Source organism: Pseudophryne corroboree, chromosome 1, assembly GCF_028390025.1.
Source record: "Pseudophryne corroboree isolate aPseCor3 chromosome 1, aPseCor3.hap2, whole genome shotgun sequence".
Classification (NCBI taxonomy): Eukaryota; Metazoa; Chordata; class Amphibia; order Anura; family Myobatrachidae; genus Pseudophryne; species Pseudophryne corroboree.
This window is the reverse complement of record NC_086444.1, coordinates 1,007,480,809-1,007,501,659: the sequence shown is the minus strand read 5'-3', so window position 1 is coordinate 1,007,501,659 and position 20,851 is coordinate 1,007,480,809. Positions and strand designations below refer to the sequence as shown.

Here is a 20,851-nt window from a genome sequence, read left to right as displayed (position 1 = left end):
GCTGGACGGCTAAGCTAAGCGACAGAAACACCTCAATATCACAGGAATTATTTGTTCTAATCAATGGTATTATTGGTCCAAATCACTGGAAGAAAATGACAAATTCACTGGAATTATTTGTTCTAATCAATGGTATTATTGGTCCAAATCACTGGAAGAAAATGACAAAATCACTGGAATTATTCGTAAACAGTTGTAGAAAGTCGCTGCTTTCTGATTACAGAAATGCTCAGATATTCCTGCGAATCCACAATCTCTTCCCAGAGGAAAAAGAAATTGAGAAACCGTTGTTTGAGAACGTTTGTTCTCTTACCCTTGCAAAGGAACAAACCACTTCCCAAGAAGAATGACGTTTTTGGGATTATGGAGACATAATGTTTTTGAATATAAATCCTAAAGCAGGTGGTGTATTAGAGCAAAAGAGTGCAAGAGACCAGCCATGCAGTTTCTGAAATATTATGACAAAATGTTACGGTATTTCATAAGCACTCATTCCAAACTCAGCTAAGTACTGTTTGGTATACGGTATCTGGCTTCCATGAGGTAGTTGTCCATTATTTCAGCTTCCATTGACCTTTTTGAAAGTGGTAGAAGTTATCGATTTTTTCCCCCCTATTTTTAAATTTCTCCTGCATAGCCCAGTAAAATGTTGCAATGTTAAGTATTGACTTGTGCCTTCTGGGGGTCCACTTCTTCACCAAACCCAGCCAAATTTCATCCTAACCCTCTGTTCCACATTCTCTATGTACCCCATCTGTGTCACCCATATCTGTCTACACCTCCCCTTTAGATTGTAAGCTCTCACGAGCAGGGCCATCTTCCCTCATGTGCTTATCCTTTGTCTTACTTTAATAATCTTCAACTGTACCACATCCAGCAGTCTTCTGCCGCCTGATACTTATTCCAGTGTCATCTGCTGATGTAACTATGTTTAAAGTGTCGTTTATAGCGGTGGGCGAGCCGTGCAACCGCACGGGGCGCCCTCCGCGGCACTTTGTATGTCCTTATCTCCTCTCCTCCCTCTTCCCGAGCGCTCCTGCTTGGGGGGCGGAGTTTCGTGGAATGACGCGTTTGCGTCGTGATGTCACGACGCAAACGCGTCATTCCTCGAAAGCCCGCCCCCCGAGCAGGAGTGCTTGAGAAGAGGGAGGAGAGGAGATAAGCCTGGAAGGAGGAGGCAGCCGGCGTGAGGGACATGAGGCGGACGGACCCGAAGAGCGGGAAGATGTAAGTAGTATCTCTATCTCTCTCTCTCCCCCTCCCTCCCTTCCTTCCCCCCCACTTGACACCTGCCTGCCGCACTTTGTAAAATGGGGATACCTGCCTGCCGCACTTTGTAAAATTGTGACACCTGCCTGCCGTACTGTGTAAAATGGGGATACCTGCCTGCCGCACTTTGTAAAATGGGGACACCTGCCTGCCGTACTGTGTAAAATGGGGATACCTGCCTGCCGCACTTTATAAAATGGGAACACCTGCCTGCCGCGCTGTGTAAAATGGGGACACCTGCCTGCCGCGCTGTGTAAAATGGGGACACCTGCCTGCCGCGCTGTGTAAAATGGGGACACCTGCCTGCCGCGCTGTGTAAAATGGGGACACCTGCCTGCTGCGCTGTGTAAAATGGGGACACCTGCCTGCCACGCTGTGTAAAATAGGGACACCTGCCTGCCGCGCTGTGTAAAATGGGGACACCTGCCTGCCGCGCTGTGTAAAATGGGGACACCTGCCTGCCGCACTGTGTAAAATGGGGACACCTGCCTGCCGCGCTGTGTAAAATGGGGACACCTGCCTGCCGCACTGTGTAAAATGGGGACACCTGCCTGCCGCGCTGTGTAAAATGTAAAATGGGAACTTTTTTTATTTTAATTTTTTCCCCTGCGGTGGGCGTGATATCAGACGAGGCCACGCCCATTTCAATCAGGCCACACACCCTTGTCGGGAGCGTGCTTTTTCTTTTTAGAGCTATGTGGGGGGGGGCACACAATTTTTTTATATAGCAATGGGGAGGTCGCATTTTGAAATCTCGCACTGGGAGCCAAATTGGCTAGAAACAGCCCTGTATGTTTATTTACCCTGTACTTGTCCTACACTGTCATCAACTGTAAATTGCTGTTTTCCTGTTTGATTATTTATGTACTCTGTAATTGGGTGCTGCGGAACCCTTGTGGAGCCATATAAATAAAGGATAATAATAATAATAATAATAATATAGGGTGTATAATCCCCAGGTGTATCTCACACATCACACAGTACAGTATATAGAGTGTATAATCCCCAGGTGTATCTCACACATCACACAGTACAGATTACAGGATGTATAATCACCAGGTGTATAACACACGTCGCACAGTACAGTATACAGGGTGTATAATTAATTACCAGGAGTATCACACACATCGCACAGTACAGTATATAGGGTGTATAATCCCCAGGTGTATCTCACACATCACACAGTACAGTATATAGGGTGTATAATCCCAAAGTGTATCTCACACATCGCTTAGTACAGATTACAGGATGTATAATCACCAGGTGTATAACACACATCGCACAGTACAGTATATAGGGTGTATAATCCCCAGGTGTATCTCACACATCACACAGTACAGTATATAGAGTGTATAATCCCAAAGTGTATCTCACACATCACACAGTACAGATTACAGGATGTATAATCACCAGGTGTATCTCACACGTCGCACAGTACAGTATATAGGGTGTATAATCCTAAAGTGTATCTCATACATCGCTCAGTACAGTATACAGGGTGTATAATCACCAGGTGTATCACAAACGTTGCACAGTACAGTATACAGGGTGTATAATCCCCAGGTGTATCTCACACATCGCTCAGTACAGATTACAGGATGTATAAAATCACCAGGTGTATAACACACGTCGCACAGTACAGTATACATACTGGTCACAACAATGCAGCAGATATTGAGCACTGATCAGGACACTAGAAGTGAAACAGAGCTGCAAGATACAGCAATGGACTACTGTACTGTACTATATGTATACTGCTGGTCACCAAAATGCTGCACTGTCCTACTATATACTGCTCACAATAATGCAGCACAGAGATAGTATACTTGACACAGAGCTGCAAGATACAGCAATGGCCTACTGTACTGTACTATATGTATACTGATGGTCACCAAAATACGGCACTGTCATACTATATACTGCTCACAATAATGCAGCACAGAGATAGTATACTTGACACAGAGCTGCAAGATACAGCAATGGCCTACTGTACTGTACTATATGTATACTGCTGGTCACCAAAATGCTGCACTGTCCTACTATATACTGCTCAAAATAATGCAGCACAGATATGGATAGTATACTTGACACAGAGCTGCAAGATACAGCAATGGCCTACTGTACTGTACTACTATAATTATATACTGGTGGTCCCCAGTCACCACAATGCAGCACAGTGAGCACAGATATTTGCAGCACACTGAGCACAGATATGGAGCGTTTTCAGGCAGAGAACGTAGATTTACCTCAGGAAAGTACAGTATCAGTGGCAGGTTTTTACAGCTACTTTTGATAAAGAATTCTACAGCATAAAATAACTACATGAAGGATGAATGCTTTATTCCTAACTAACTTTGATAAATAAGGGAGTATTGGGCATTAACATGGCAGAATTCAAAATTATTTGGTACAGCCATGTTTTCAACTCCGACTGATTTTGCAATTAGTCCATAAGGCATACATGCATTCAGAACATCTGAGCCCACTGACCCAAAAATCAAATATTTTATTTTCTTAGCAAAAATCTACCACGATAAAATAGTTTTCAGAAATTATTAATATTGGTTTGGTAACAATTTGTATTTTAGTTCAGTTTTGCTTCCATAAAACAATGTCACAACTGGATTTCAATATATCCTACTATGACTAGCACTAACTATAGTGGAACTTTAGGATGATCAAAGTTTCTCTTTGAGCATGTTCACAGATTATACCTGCAGTATGTGAACTCTCTATTTATGCCCTGACTAATAACTCCAAAGCATTACCATAAAGAAACAGACTCATCTTCGCCTCCTGCAGGACAAGAAATACAGTACAGTAACCTTTACATCAAGGCTGCAATGTGTATGTACTCACAGTTAGAAAGAGCAGGGGGTATAGCTCAGTGGTAGAGCATTCGACTGCAGATCGAGAGGTCCCTGGTTCAAATCCGGGTGCCCCCTATTACTTGCTTTTAATGTATAGCATCACTTTGCAGTTTATACCTCGTTTGGGACTCAAGTAATGAAAAACATACTCAAGTGGCAGTTAGGCAACAAAAAATTTTGAAATGTCAACGTAATACTTTACCTCAGGAAAGTACAGTATCAGTGGCAGGTTTTGACTGCTACTTTTGATAGAGAATATTACAGGATAAAATCACTATACATGAAGGATGAATGCTTTATTCCTAACTAACTTTGATAAATAAGGGAGTATTGTGCATTAACATGGCAGAATTACAATTTTTTTGGTGCAGCCATGTTTTGAACTCATACTGATTTTGCAATTAGTCCATAAGGCATACATGCATTCAGAACATCTGAGCCCACTGACCTAAAAATCAAATATTTTATTTTATTACCAAAATGTATCTCGATCAGTTAGTTTTCAGAAATTATTAATATTGGTTTAGTGACAATTTGTATTTTAGTTCTCTTTGGCTTCCATAAAACAATGTCACAACTGGATTTCAATATATCCTACTCTGACTAGCACGAACAATAGTGGAGCTTTAGGATGATCAAAGTTTCTTTTTAAACATGCTCACAGATTATACCTACAGTATGTAAACTCTCTATTTATGCCCTGACTAATAACTCCAAAGTTTACCATAAAGAAACAGACTCATCTTCACCTCCTGCAGGACAAGAAATAGAGTACAGTAACCTTTACATCAAGGCTGCAATGTGTATGGTCTTATAGTTAGAAAGACCAGGGGGTATAAATCAGTTGTTTAGCATTCGAGTGCATGTTGAGAGGTCCCTGGTTCAAATCCAGGTGCCCCCTATAATTTGCTTTTAATGTATAGCGTCCCTTTGCAGTCTATACCTCGTTTGGGACTCAAGTAATGTAAAAAACATACTCAAGTGGCAGTCAGGCAACAAAAAATGTTGACATTTCAACTTAATACTTTACCTCAGGAAAGTACAGTATCAGTGGCAGGTTTTTACAGCTACTTTTGATAGAGAATTCTACAGCATAAAATTACTACATGAAGGATGAATGCTTTATTCCTAACTAACTTTGATAAATAAGGGAGTATTGGGCATTAACATGGCAGAATTCAAAATTATGTGGTACAGCCATGTTTTCAACTCCGACTGATTTTGCAATTAGTCCATAAGGCATACATGCATTCAGAACATCTGAGCCCACTGACCCATAAATCTAATATTTTACTTTCTTAGCAAAAATGTTCCACGGTAAAATAGTTTTCAGAAATTATTAATATTGGTTTGGTAACAATTTGTATTTTAGTTCAGTTTTGCTTCCATAACACAATGTCACAAATGGATTTCATTATATCCTACTCTGATTAGCACTAACTATAGTGGAACTTTAGGATGATCAAAGTTTCTTTTTGAGCATGCTCAAAGATTATACCTGCAGTATGTGAACTCTCTATTTATGCCCTGACTAATAACTCCAAAGCATTACCATAAAGAAACAGACTCATCTTCGCCTCCTGCAGGACAAGAAATACAGTACAGTAACCTTTACATCAAGGCTGCAATGTGTATGTGCTCATAGTTAGAAAGAGCAGGGGGTATATCTCAGTGGTAGAGCATTCGACTGCAGATCGAGAGGTCCCTGGTTCAAATTCGGGTGCCCCCTATTACTTGCTTTTAATGTATAGCATCACTTTGCAGTCTATACCTTGTTTGGGACTCAAGTAATGAAAAACATACTCAAGTGGCAGTCAGGCAACAAAAAATGTTGAAATGTCAACTTAATACTTTACCTCAGGAAAGTACAGTATCAGTGGCAGGTTTTGACTGCTACTTTTGATAGAGAATTATACAGGATAAAATCACTATACATGAAGGATGAATGCTTTATTCCTAACTAACTTTGATAAATAAGGGAGTATTGGGCATTAACATGTCAGAATTCAAAATTATTTGGTACAGCCATGTTTTCAACTCCGACTGATTTTGCAATTAGTCCATAAGGCATACATGCATTCAGAACATCTGAGCCCTCTGACCCAAAAATCAAATATTTTATTTTCTTAGCAAAAATGTACCACGATAAAATAGTTTTCAGAAATTATTAATATTGGTTTGGTAACAATTTGTATTTTAGTTCAGTTTTGCTTCCATAAAACAATGTCACAACTGGATTTCAATATATCCTACTCTGACTAGCACTAACTATAGTGGAACTTTAGGATGATCAAAGTTTCTTTTTGAGCATGTTCACAGATTATACCTGCAGTATGTGAACTCTCTATTTATGCCCTGACTAATAACTCCAAAGCATTACCATAAAGAAACAGACTCATCTTCGCCTCCTGCAGGACAAGAAATACAGTACAGTAACCTTTACATCAAGGCTGCAATGTGTATGTGCTTACAGTTAGAAAGAGAAGGGGGTATAGCTCAGTGGTAGAGCATTCGACTACATATCGAGAGGTCCCTGGTTCAAATTCGGGTGCCCCCTATTACTTGCTTTTAATGTATAGCATCACTTTGCAGTCTATACCTTGTTTGGGACTCAAGTAATGAAAAACATACTCAAGTGGCAGTTAGGCAACAAAAAATGTTGAAATGTCAACTTAATACTTTACCTCAGGAAAGTACAGTATCAGTGGCAGGTTTTGACTGCTACTTTTGATAGAGAATTATACAGGATAAAATCACTATACATGAAGGATGAATGCTTTATTCCTAACTAACTTTGATAAATAAGGTAGTATTGTGCATTAACATGGCAGAATTACAATTTTTTTGGTGCAGCCATGTTTTGAACTCATACTGATTTTGCAATTAGTCCATAAGGCATACATGCATTCAGAACATCTGAGCCCACTGACCTAAAAATCAAATATTTTATTTTATTACCAAAATGTATCTCGATCAGTTAGTTTTCAGAAATTATTAATATTGGTTTAGTGACAATTTGTATTTTAGTTCTCTTTGGCTTCCATAAAACAATGTCACAACTGGATTTCAATATATCCTACTCTGACTAGCACGAACAATAGTGGAGCTTTAGGATGATCAAAGTTTCTTTTTAAACATGCTCACAGATTATACCTACAGTATGTAAACTCTCTATTTATGCCCTGACTAATAACTCAAAACCTTTACCATAAAGAAACAGACTCATCTTCACCTCCTGCAGGACAAGAAATACAGTACAGTAACCTTTACATCAAGGCTGCGATGTGTATGGTCTTATAGTTAGAAAGACCAGGGGGTATAAATCAGTTGTTGAGCATTCGATTGCATGTTGAGAGGTCCCTGGTTCAAATCCAGGTGCCCCCTATAATTTGCTTTTAATGTATAGCGTCCCTTTGCAGTCTATACTTCGTTTGGGACTCAAGTAATGTAAAAAACATACTCAAGTGGCAGTCAGGCAACAAAAAATGTTGACATTTCAACTTAATACTTTATCAGTACAGTATCAGTGTCAGGTTTTGACTGCTACTTTTGATAGAGAATTATACAGGATAAAATCACTATACATGAAGGATGAATGCTTTATTCCTAACTAACTTTGATAAATAAGGGAGTATTGGGCATTAACATGGCAGAATTCAAAATTATTTGGTACAGCCATGTTTTCAACTCCGACTGATTTTGCAATTAGTCCATAAGGCATACATGCATTCAGAACATCTGAGCCCACTGACCCAAAAATCAAATATTTTATTTTCTTAGCAAAAATCTACCACGATAAAATAGTTTTCAGAAATTATTAATATTGGTTTGGTAACAATTTGTATTTTAGTTCAGTTTTGCTTCCATAAAACAATGTCACAACTGGATTTCAATATATCCTACTCTGACTAGCACTAACTATAGTGGAACTTTAGGATGATCAAAGTTTCTTTTTGAGCATGTTCACAGATTATACCTGCAGTATGTGAACTCTCTATTTATGCCCTGACTAATAACTCCAAAGCATTACCATAAAGAAACAGACTCATCTTCGCCTCCTGCAGGACAAGAATTACAGTAGAGTAACCTCTACATCAAGGCTGCAATGTGTATGTGCTCATAGTTAGAAAGAGCAGGGGGTATAGCTCAGTGGTAGAGCATTCAACTTCAGATCGAGATGTCCCTGGTTCAAATCCGGGTGCTCCCTATTACTTGCTTTTAATGTATAGCATCACTTTGCAGTCTATACCTTGTTTGGGACTCAAGTAATGAAAAACATACTCAAGTGGCAGTCAGGCAACAAAAATGTTGAAATGTTTACTTAATACTTTACCACAGGAAAGTACAGTATTAGTGGCAGGTTTTGACTGCTACTTTTGATAGAGAATTATACAGGATAAAATCACTATACATGAAGGATGAATGCTTTATTCCTAACTAACTTTGATAAATAAGGGAGTATTGGGCATTAACATGGCAGAATTACAATTTTTTTGGTGCAGCCATGTTTTGAACTCATACTGATTTTGCAATTAGTCCATAAGGCATACATGCCTTCAGAACATCTGAGCCCACTGACCTAAAAATCAAATATTTTATTTTATTACCAAAATGTATCTCGATCAGTTAGTTTTCAGAAATTATTAATATTGGTTTAGTGACAATTTGTATTTTAGTTCTCTTTGGCTAGTCAGAGTAGGATATATTGAAATCCAGTTGTGACATTGTTTTATGGAAGCAAAACTGAACTAAAATACAAATTGTTTCCAATCCAATATTAATAATTTCTGAAAACTATTTTATCGTGGTAGATTTTTGCTAAGAAAATAAAATATTTGATTTTTGGGTCAGTGGGCTCAGATGTTCTGAATGCATGTATGCCTTATGGACTAATTGCAAAATCAGTCAGAGTTGAAAACATGGCTGTACCAAATAATTTTGAATTCTGCCATGTTAATGCCCAATACTCCCTTATTTATCTTATTTTATACAGTACAGTAACCTTTACATCAAGGCTGCAATGTGTATGTGCTCACAGTTAGAAAGAGCATGGGGTATATCTCAGTGGTAGAGCATTCGACTGCAGATCGAGAGGTCCCTGGTTCAAATCCGGGTGCCTCCTATTACTTGCTTTTAATGTATAGCATCACTTTGCAGTCTATACCTCGTTTGGGACTCAAGTAATAAAAAACATACTCAAGTGGCAGTTAGGCAACAAAAAATGTTGAAATGTCAACTTAATACTTTACCTCAGGAAAGTACAGTATCAGTGGCAGGTTTTGACTGCTACTTTTGATAGAGAATATTACAGGATAAAATCACTATACATGAAGGATGAATGCTTTATTCCTAACTAACTTTGATAAATAAGGGAGTATTGTGCATTAACATGGCAGAATTACAATTTTTTTGGTGCAGCCATGTTTTGAACTCATACTGATTTTGCAATTAGTCCATAAGGCATACATGCATTCAGAACATCTGAGCCCACTGACCTAAAAATCAAATATTTTATTTTATTACCAAAATGTATCTCGATCAGTTAGTTTTCAGAAATTATTAATATTGGTTTAGTAACAATTTGTATTTTAGTTCTCTTTGGCTACCATAAAACAATGTCACAACTGGATTTCAATATATCCTACTCTGACTAGCACGAACAATAGTGGAGCTTTAGGATGATCAAAGTTTCTTTTTAAACATGCTCACAGATTATACCTACAGTATGTAAACTCTCTATTTATGCCCTGACTAATAACTCCAAAGCTTTACCAAAAAGAAACAGACTCATCTTCACCTCCTGCAGGACAAGAAATAGAGTACAGTAACCTTTACATCAAGGCTGCAATGTGTATGGTCTTATAGTTAGAAAGACCAGGGGGTATAAATCAGTTGTTGAGCATTCGAGTGCATGTTGAGAGGTCCCTGGTTCAAATCCAGGTGCCCCCTATAATTTGCTTTTAATGTATAGCGTCCCTTTGCAGTCTATACCTCGTTTGGGACTCAAGTAATGTAAAAAACATACTCAAGTGGCAGTCAGACAACAAAAAATGTTGACATTTCAACTTAATACTTTACCTCAGGAAAGTACAGTATCAGTGGCAGGTTTTTACAGCTACTTTTGATAGAGAATTCTACAGCATAAAATAACTACATGAAGGATGAATGCTTTATTCCTAACTAACTTTGATAAATAAGGGAGTATTGGGCATTAACATGGCAGAATTCAAAATTATGTGGTACAGCCATGTTTTTAACTCTGACTGATTTTGCAATTAGTCCATAAGGCATACATGCATTCAGAACATCTGAGCCCACTGACCCATAAATCTAATATTTTACTTTCTTAGCAAAAATGTACCACGGTAAAATAGTTTTCAGAAATTATTAATATTGGTTTGGTAACAATTTGTATTTTAGTTCAGTTTTGCTTCCATAAAACAATGTCACAACTGGATTTCAATATATCCTACTCTGATTAGCACTAACTATAGTGGAACTTTAGGATGATCAAAGTTTCTTTTTGAGCATGCTCAAAGATTATACCTGCAGTATGTGAACTCTCTATTTATGCCCTGACTAATAACTCCAAAGCATTACCATAAAGAAACAGACTCATCTTCACCTCCTGCAGGACAAGAAATACAGTACAGTAACCTTTACATCAAGGCTGCAATGTGTATGTGCTTATAGTGAGAAAGAGCAGGGGGTATAGCTCAGTGGTAGAGCATTCGACTGCAGATCGAGAGGTCCCTGGTTCAAATCCGGGTGCTCACTATTATCTGCTTTTAATGTATAGCATCACTTTGCAGTCTATACCTTGTTTGGGACTCAAGTAATGAAAAACATACTCAAGTGGCAGTCAGGCAACAAAAAATGTTGAAATGTCAACTTAATACTTTACCTCAGGAAAGTACAGTATCAGTGGCAGGTTTTGACTGCTACTTTTGATAGAGAATTATACAGGATAAAATCACTATACATGAAGGATGAATGCTTTATTCCTAACTAACTTTGATAAATAAGGGAGTATTGGGCATTAACATGGCAGAATTAAAAAATATTTGGTACAGCCATGTTTTCAACTCCGACTGATTTTGCAATTAGTCCATAAGGCATACATGCATTCAGAACATCTGAGCCCACTGACCTAAAAATCAAATATTTTATTTTATTACCAAAATGTATCTCGATCAGTTAGTTTTCAGAAATTATTAATATTGGTTTAGTGACAATTTGTATTTTAGTTCTCTTTGGCTTCCATAAAACAATGTCACAACTGGATTTCAATATATCCTACTCTGACTAGCACGAACAATAGTGGAGCTTTAGGATGATCAAAGTTTCTTTTTAAACATGCTCACAGATTATACCTACAGTATGTAAACTCTCTATTTATGCCCTGACTAATAACTCAAAACCTTTACCATAAAGAAACAGACTCATCTTCACCTCCTGCAGGACAAGAAATACAGTACAGTAACCTTTACATCAAGGCTGCGATGTGTATGGTCTTATAGTTAGAAAGACCAGGGGGTATAAATCAGTTGTTGAGCATTCGATTGCATGTTGAGAGGTCCCTGGTTCAAATCCAGGTGCCCCCTATAATTTGCTTTTAATGTATAGCGTCCCTTTGCAGTCTATACTTCGTTTGGGACTCAAGTAATGTAAAAAACATACTCAAGTGGCAGTCAGGCAACAAAAAATGTTGACATTTCAACTTAATACTTTATCAGTACAGTATCAGTGTCAGGTTTTGACTGCTACTTTTGATAGAGAATTATACAGGATAAAATCACTATACATGAAGGATGAATGCTTTATTCCTAACTAACTTTGATAAATAAGGGAGTATTGGGCATTAACATGGCAGAATTCAAAATTATTTGGTACAGCCATGTTTTCAACTCCGACTGATTTTGCAATTAGTCCATAAGGCATACATGCATTCAGAACATCTGAGCCCACTGACCCAAAAATCAAATATTTTATTTTCTTACCAAAAATCTACCACGATAAAATAGTTTTCAGAAATTATTAATATTGGTTTGGTAACAATTTGTATTTTAGTTCAGTTTTGCTTCCATAAAACAATGTCACAACTGGATTTCAATATATCCTACTCTGACTAGCACTAACTATAGTGGAACTTTAGGATGATCAAAGTTTCTTTTTGAGCATGTTCACAGATTATACCTGCAGTATGTGAACTCTCTATTTATGCCCTGACTAATAACTCCAAAGCATTACCATAAAGAAACAGACTCATCTTCGCCTCCTGCAGGACAAGAATTACAGTAGAGTAACCTCTACATCAAGGCTGCAATGTGTATGTGCTCATAGTTAGAAAGAGCAGGGGGTATAGCTCAGTGGTAGAGCATTCAACTTCAGATCGAGATGTCCCTGGTTCAAATCCGGGTGCTCCCTATTACTTGCTTTTAATGTATAGCATCACTTTGCAGTCTATACCTTGTTTGGGACTCAAGTAATGAAAAACATACTCAAGTGGCAGTCAGGCAACAAAAATGTTGAAATGTTTACTTAATACTTTACCACAGGAAAGTACAGTATTAGTGGCAGGTTTTGACTGCTACTTTTGATAGAGAATTATACAGGATAAAATCACTATACATGAAGGATGAATGCTTTATTCCTAACTAACTTTGATAAATAAGGGAGTATTGTGCATTAACATGGCAGAATTACAATTTTTTTGGTGCAGCCATGTTTTGAACTCATACTGATTTTGCAATTAGTCCATAAGGCATACATGCCTTCAGAACATCTGAGCCCACTGACCTAAAAATCAAATATTTTATTTTATTACCAAAATGTATCTCGATCAGTTAGTTTTCAGAAATTATTAATATTGGTTTAGTGACAATTTGTATTTTAGTTCTCTTTGGCTAGTCAGAGTAGGATATATTGAAAAAAAGTTGTGACATTGTTTTATGGAAGCAAAACTGAACTAAAATACAAATTGTTTCCAATCCAATATTAATAATTTCTGAAAACTATTTTATCGTGGTAGATTTTTGCTAAGAAAATAAAATATTTGATTTTTGGGTCAGTGGGCTCAGATGTTCTGAATGCATGTATGCCTTATGGACTAATTGCAAAATCAGTCAGAGTTGAAAACATGGCTGTACCAAATAATTTTGAATTCTGCCATGTTAATGCCCAATACTCCCTTATTTATCTTATTTTATACAGTACAGTAACCTTTACATCAAGGCTGCAATGTGTATGTGCTCACAGTTAGAAAGAGCATGGGGTATATCTCAGTGGTAGAGCATTCGACTGCAAATCGAGAGGTCCCTGGTTCAAATCCGGGTGCCTCCTATTACTTGCTTTTAATGTATAGCATCACTTTGCAGTCTATACCTCGTTTGGGACTCAAGTAATAAAAAACATACTCAAGTGGCAGTTAGGCAACAAAAAATGTTGAAATGTCAACTTAATACTTTACCTCAGGAAAGTACAGTATCAGTGGCAGGTTTTGACTGCTACTTTTGATAGAGAATATTACAGGATAAAATCACTATACATGAAGGATGAATGCTTTATTCCTAACTAACTTTGATAAATAAGGGAGTATTGTGCATTAACATGGCAGAATTACAATTTTTTTGGTGCAGCCATGTTTTGAACTCATACTGATTTTGCAATTAGTCCATAAGGCATACATGCATTCAGAACATCTGAGCCCACTGACCTAAAAATCAAATATTTTATTTTATTACCAAAATGTATCTCGATCAGTTAGTTTTCAGAAATTATTAATATTGGTTTAGTAACAATTTGTATTTTAGTTCTCTTTAGCTTCCATAAAACAATGTCACAACTGGATTTCAATATATCCTACTCTGACTAGCACGAACAATAGTGGAGCTTTAGGATGATCAAAGTTTCTTTTTAAACATGCTCACAGATTATACCTACAGTATGTAAACTCTCTATTTATGCCCTGACTAATAACTCCAAAGCTTTACCAAAAAGAAACAGACTCATCTTCACCTCCTGCAGGACAAGAAATAGAGTACAGTAACCTTTACATCAAGGCTGCAATGTGTATGGTCTTATAGTTAGAAAGACCAGGGGGTATAAATCAGTTGTTGAGCATTCGAGTGCATGTTGAGAGGTCCCTGGTTCAAATCCAGGTGCCCCCTATAATTTGCTTTTAATGTATAGCGTCCCTTTGCAGTCTATACCTCGTTTGGGACTCAAGTAATGTAAAAAACATACTCAAGTGGCAGTCAGACAACAAAAAATGTTGACATTTCAACTTAATACTTTACCTCAGGAAAGTACAGTATCAGTGGCAGGTTTTTACAGCTACTTTTGATAGAGAATTCTACAGCATAAAATAACTACATGAAGGATGAATGCTTTATTCCTAACTAACTTTGATAAATAAGGGAGTATTGGGCATTAACATGGCAGAATTCAAAATTATGTGGTACAGCCATGTTTTCAACTCCGACTGATTTTGCAATTAGTCCATAAGGCATACATGCATTCAGAACATCTGAGCCCACTGACCCAAAAATCAAATATTTTATTTTCTTAGCAAAAATCTACCACGATAAAATAGTTTTCAGAAATTATTAATATTGGTTTGGTAACAATTTGTATTTTAGTTCAGTTTTGCTTCCATAAAACAATGTCACAACTGGATTTCAATATATCCTACTCTGACAAGCACTAACTATAGTGGAACTTTAGGATGATCAAAGTTTCTTTTTGAGCATGTTCACAGATTATACCTACAGTATGTAAACTCTCTATTTATGCCCTGACTAATAACTCCAAAGCTTTACCAAAAAGAAACAGACTCATCTTCACCTCCTGCAGGACAAGAAATAGAGTACAGTAACCTTTACATCAAGGCTGCAATGTGTATGGTCTTATAGTTAGAAAGACCAGGGGGTATAAATCAGTTGTTGAGCATTCGAGTGCATGTTGAGAGGTCCCTGGTTCAAATCCAGGTGCCCCCTATAATTTGCTTTTAATGTATAGCGTCCCTTTGCAGTCTATACCTCGTTTGGGACTCAAGTAATGTAAAAAACATACTCAAGTGGCAGTCAGACAACAAAAAATGTTGACATTTCAACTTAATACTTTACCTCAGGAAAGTACAGTATCAGTGGCAGGTTTTTACAGCTACTTTTGATAGAGAATTCTACAGCATAAAATAACTACATGAAGGATGAATGCTTTATTCCTAACTAACTTTGATAAATAAGGGAGTATTGGGCATTAACATGGCAGAATTTAAAATTATTTGGTACAGCCATGTTTTCAACTCCGACTGATTTTGCAATTAGTCCATAAGGCATACATGCATTCAGAACATCTGAGCCCACTGACCCAAAAATCAAATATTTTATTTTCTTAGCAAAAATCTATAACAATAAAATAGTTTTCAGAAATTATTAATATTGGTTTGGTAACAATTTGTATTTTAGTTCAGTTTTGCTTCCATAAAACAATGTCACAACTGGATTTCAATATATCCTACTCTGACTAGCACTAACTATAGTGGAACTTTAGGATGATCAAAGTTTCTTTTTGAGCATGTTCACAGATTATACCTGTAGTATGTGAACTCTCTATTTATGCCCTGACTAATAACTCCAAAGCATTACCCTAAAGAAACAGACTCATCTTCACCTCCTGCAGGACAAGAAATACAGTACAGTAACCTTTACATCAAGGCTGCAATGTGTATGTGCTTATTGGTAGAAAGAGCAGGGGGTATAGCTCAGTGGTAGAGCATTCGACTGCAGATCGAGAAGTCCCTGGTTCAAATCCGGGTGCCCCCTCATTACTTGCTCTTAATGTATAGCATCACTTTGCAGTCTATACCTCGTTTGGGACTCAAGTAATGAAAAACATACTCAAGTGGCATTTAGGCAACAAAAAATGTTGAAATGTTAACTTAAAACTTTACCTCAGGAAAGTACAGTATCAGCGGCAGGTTTTGACTGCTACTTTTGATAGAGAATATTACAGGATAAAATCACTATACATGAAGGATTAATGCTTTATTCCTAACTAACTTTGATAAATAAGGGAGTATTGGGCATTAACATGGCAGAATTACAATTTTTTTTGGTGCAGCCATGTTTTGAACTCATACTGATTTTGCAATTAGTCCATAAGGCATACATGCATTCAGAACATCTGAGCCCACTGACCTAAAAATCAAATATTTTATTTTATTATCAAAATGTATCTCGATCAGTTAGTTTTCAGAAATTATTAATATTGGTTTAGTGACAATTTGTATTTTAGTTCTCTTTGACTTCCATAAAACAATGTCACAACTGGATTTCAATATATACTACTCTGACTAGCATGAACAATAGTGGAGCTTTAGGATGATCAAAGTTTCTTTTTAAACATGCTCACAGATTATACCTACAGTATGTAAACTCTCTATTTATGCCCTGACTAATAACTCCAAAGCTTTACCATAAAGAAAGAGACTCATCTACACCTCCTGCAGGACAAGAAATACAATACAGTAACCTCTACATCAAGGCTGCAATGTATATGGTCTTATAGTTGGAAAGACCAGGGGGTATAAATCAGTTGTTGAGCATTCGAGTGCATGTCGAGAGGTCCCTGGTTAAAATCCAGGTGCCCCTTATAATTTGCTTTTAATGTATAGCAACCCTTTGCAGTCTTTACATCATTTGGGACTCAAGTAATGTAAAAACATACTCAAGTGGCAGTCAGGCAACAAAAAATGTTGACATTTCAACTTAATACTTTACCTCAGGAAAGTACAGTATCAGTGGGAGGTTTTTACAGCTACTTTTGATAGAGAATAATACAGCATAAAATAACTGTACATGAAGGATGAATGCTTTATTCCTAACTAACTTTGATAAATAAGGGAGTATTGGGCATTTACATGGCAGTATTCAAAATTATTTGGTACAGCCATGTTTTCAACTCCGACTGATTTTGCAATTAGTCCATAAGGCATACATGCATTCAGAACATCTGAGCCCACTGACCCAAAAATCTAATATTTTACTTTTTTAGCAAAAATGTACCATGGTAAAATAATTTTCAGAAATTATTAATATTGGTTTGGTAACAATTTGTATTTTAGTTCAGTTTTGCTTCCATAAAACAATGTCACAACTGGATTTCAATATATCCTACTCTGATTAGCACTAACTATAGTGGAACTTTAGGATGATCAAAGTTTCTTTTTGAGCATGCTCAAAGATTATACCTGCAGTATGTGAACTCTCTATTTATGCCCTGACTAATAACTCCAAAGCATTACCATAAAGAAACAGACTCATCTTCACCTCCTGCAGGACAAGAAATACAGTACAGTAACCTTTACATCAAGGCTGCAATGTGTATGTGCTCATAGTTAGAAAGAGCAGGGGGTATATCTCAGTGGTAGAGCATTCGACTGCAGATCGAGAGGTCCCTGGTTCAAATCCGAGTGCCCCCTATTACTTGCTTTTAATGTATAGCATCACTTTGCAGTCTATACCTTGTTTGGGACTCAAGTAATGAAAAACATACTCAAGTGGCAGTCAGGCAACAAAAAATGTTGCAATGTCAACTTAATACTTTACCTCAGGAAAGTACAGTATCAGTGGCAGGTTTTGACTGCTACTTTTGATAGAGAATTATACAGGATAAAATCACTATACATGAAGGATGAATGCTTTATTCCTAACTAACTTTGATAAATAAGGGAGTATTGGGCATTAACATGGCAGAATTCAAAATTATTTGGTACAGCCATGTTTTCAACTCCGACTGATTTTGCAATTAGTCCATAAGGCATACATGCATTCAGAACATCTGAGCCCACAGACCCAAAAATCAAATATTTTATTTTCTTAGCAAAAATCTACCACGATAAAATAGTTTTTAGAAATTATTAATATTGGTTTGGTAACAATTTGTATTTTAGTTCAGTTTTGCTTCTATAAAACAATGTCACAACTGGATTTCAATATATCCTACTCTGACTAGCACTAACTATAGTGGAACTTTAGGATGATCAAAGTTTCTTTTTGAGCATGTTCACAGATTATACCTGCAGTATGTGAACTCTCTATTTATGCCCTGACTAATAACTCCAAAGCATTACCATAAAGAAACAGACTCATCTTCACCTCCTGCAGGACAAGAAATACAGTACAGTAACCTTTACATCATGGCTGCAATGAGTATGTGATTATTGTTAGAAAGAGCAGGGGGTATAGCTCAGTGGTAGAGCATTCGACTGCAGATCGAGAGGTCTCTGGTTCAAATCCGGGTGCCCCCTCATTACTTGCTTTTAATGTATAGCATCACTTTGCAGTCTATAACTCGTTTGGGACTCAACTAATGAAAGACATACTGAAGTGGCAGTTAGGCAACAAAAAATGTTGAAATGTCAACTTAATACTTTACCTCAGGAAAGTACAGTATCAATGGCAGGTTTTGACTGCTACTTTTGATAGAGAATATTACAGGATAAAATCACTATACATGAAGGATTAATGTTTTATTTCTAACTAACTTTGATAAATAAGGGAGTATTGGGCATTAACATGGCAGAATTACAATTTTATTTGGTGCAGCCATGTTTTGAACTCATACTGATTTTGCAATTAGTCCATAAGGCATACATGCATTCAGAACATCTGAGCCCACTGACCTAAAAATCAAATATTTTATTTTATTACCAAAATGTATCTCGATCAGTTAGTTTTCAGAAATTATTAATATTGGTTTAGTGACAATTTGTATTTTAGTTCTCTTTGGCTTCCATAAAACAATGTCACAACTGGATTTCAATATATACTACTCTGACTAGCACTAACAATAGTGGAACTTTAGGATGATCAAAGTTTCTTTTTAAACATGCTCACAGATTATACCTACAGTATGTAAACTCTCTATTTATGCCCTGACTAATAACTCCAAAGCTTTACCATAAAGAAAGAGACTCATCTACACCTCCTGCAGGACAAGAAATACAGTACAGTAACCTTTACATCAAGGCTGCAATGTGTATGGTCTTATAGTTAGAAAGACCAGGGGGTATAAATCAGTTGTTGAGCATTCGAGTGCATGTCGAGAGGTCCCTGGTTAAAATCCAGGTGCCCCATATAATTTGCTTTTAATGTATAGCAACCCTTTGCAGTCCTTACATCGTTTGGGACTCAAGTAATGTTAAAACATACTCAAGTGACAGTCAGGCAACAAAAAATGTTGACATTTCAACTTAATACTTTACCTCAGGAAAGTACAGTATCAGTGGAAGGTTTTTACAGCTACTTTTGATAGAGAATAATACAGCATAAAATAACTGTACATGAAGGATGAATGCTTTATTCCTAACTAACTTTGATAAATAAGGGAGTATTGGGCATTAACATGGCAGTATTCAAAATTATTTGGTACAGCCATATTTTCAACTCCGACTGATTTTGCAATTAGTCCATAAGGCATACATGCATTCAGAACATCTGAGCCCACTGACCCAAAAATCAAATATTTTATTTTCTTAGCAAAACTGTACCACGATAAAATAGTTTTCAGAAATTATTAATATTGGTTTGGTAACAATTTGTATTTTAGTTCAGTTTTGCTTCCATAAAACAATGTCACAACTGGATTTCAATATATCCTACTCTGGCTAGCATAACTATAGTGGAACTTTAGGATGATCAAAGTTTCTTTTTGAGCATGCTCACAGATTATACCTGCAGTATGTGAACTCTCTATTTATGCCCTGACTAATAACTCCAAAGCATTACCATAAAGAAACAGACTCATCTTCGCCTCCTGCAGGACAAGAAATACAGTACAGTAACCTCTACATCAAGGCTGCAATGTGTATGTGCTCATAGTTAGAAAGAGCGGGAGGTATAGCTCAGTGGTAGAGCATTCGACTGCAGATTGAGAGGTCCCTGGTTCAAATCTGAGTACCCCCTATTACTTGCTTTTAATGTATAGCATCACTTTGCAGTCTATACCTTGTTTGGGACTCAAGTAATGAAAAATATACTCAAGTGGCAGTCAGGCAACAAAAAATGTTGAAATGTCAACTTAATACTTTACCTCAGGAAAGTACAGTATCAGTGGCAGGTTTTGACTGCTACTTTTGATAGAGATTTATACAGGATAAAATCACTATACATGAAGGATGAATGCTTTATTCCTAAATAACTGATAAATAAGGGAGTATTGGGCATTAACATGGCAGAATTAAAAAAAATTTGGTGCAGCCATGTTTTGAACTCATACTGATTTTGCAATTAGTCCATAAGGCATACATGCATTCAGAACATCTGAGCCCACTGACCTAAAAATCAAATTACCAAAATGTATCTAGATCAGTTAGTTTTCAGAAATTATTAATATTGGTTTAGTGACAAAGTTCTCTTTGGCTTCCATAAAACAATGTCACAACTGGATTTCAATATATACTACTCTGACTAGCACGAACAATAGTGGAGCTTTAGGATGATCAAAGTTTCTTTTTAAACATGCTCACAGATTATACCTACAGTATGTAAACTCTCTATTTATGCCCTGACTAATAATTACAAAGCTTTACCATAAAGAAACAGACTCATCTTCACCTCCTGCAGGACAAGAAATAGAGTACTGTAACCTTTACATCAAGGCTGCAATGTGTATGATCTTATAGTTAGAAAGACTAGGGGGTATAAATC

At 36.9% G+C, this 20,851-nt stretch overlaps 8 non-coding genes across 8 annotated transcripts; all 8 read left to right on the top strand.

The window, feature by feature from the left end:
* Positions 1-4,142: 4,142 nt before the first annotated feature.
* Positions 4,143-4,214, top strand: TRNAC-GCA (transfer RNA cysteine (anticodon GCA)). The gene has a single exon. It is a non-coding gene; the product is annotated as a tRNA-Cys (tRNA).
* Positions 4,215-5,796: 1,582 nt separating this feature from the next.
* TRNAC-GCA (transfer RNA cysteine (anticodon GCA)) lies at positions 5,797-5,868 on the top strand. The gene has a single exon. It is a non-coding gene; the product is annotated as a tRNA-Cys (tRNA).
* A 756-nt stretch (positions 5,869-6,624) lies between these two features.
* On the top strand, positions 6,625-6,696 carry TRNAC-ACA (transfer RNA cysteine (anticodon ACA)). Its single transcript has one exon. It is a non-coding gene; the product is annotated as a tRNA-Cys (tRNA).
* A 4,148-nt stretch (positions 6,697-10,844) lies between these two features.
* TRNAC-GCA (transfer RNA cysteine (anticodon GCA)) lies at positions 10,845-10,916 on the top strand. Its single transcript has one exon. It is a non-coding gene; the product is annotated as a tRNA-Cys (tRNA).
* Positions 10,917-15,892: 4,976 nt separating this feature from the next.
* On the top strand, positions 15,893-15,964 carry TRNAC-GCA (transfer RNA cysteine (anticodon GCA)). Its single transcript has one exon. It is a non-coding gene; the product is annotated as a tRNA-Cys (tRNA).
* A 1,586-nt stretch (positions 15,965-17,550) lies between these two features.
* On the top strand, positions 17,551-17,622 carry TRNAC-GCA (transfer RNA cysteine (anticodon GCA)). The gene has a single exon. It is a non-coding gene; the product is annotated as a tRNA-Cys (tRNA).
* Positions 17,623-18,378: 756 nt separating this feature from the next.
* On the top strand, positions 18,379-18,450 carry TRNAC-GCA (transfer RNA cysteine (anticodon GCA)). The gene has a single exon. It is a non-coding gene; the product is annotated as a tRNA-Cys (tRNA).
* A 1,585-nt stretch (positions 18,451-20,035) lies between these two features.
* Positions 20,036-20,107, top strand: TRNAC-GCA (transfer RNA cysteine (anticodon GCA)). Its single transcript has one exon. It is a non-coding gene; the product is annotated as a tRNA-Cys (tRNA).
* The last annotated feature ends 744 nt before the right edge of the window (positions 20,108-20,851 follow it).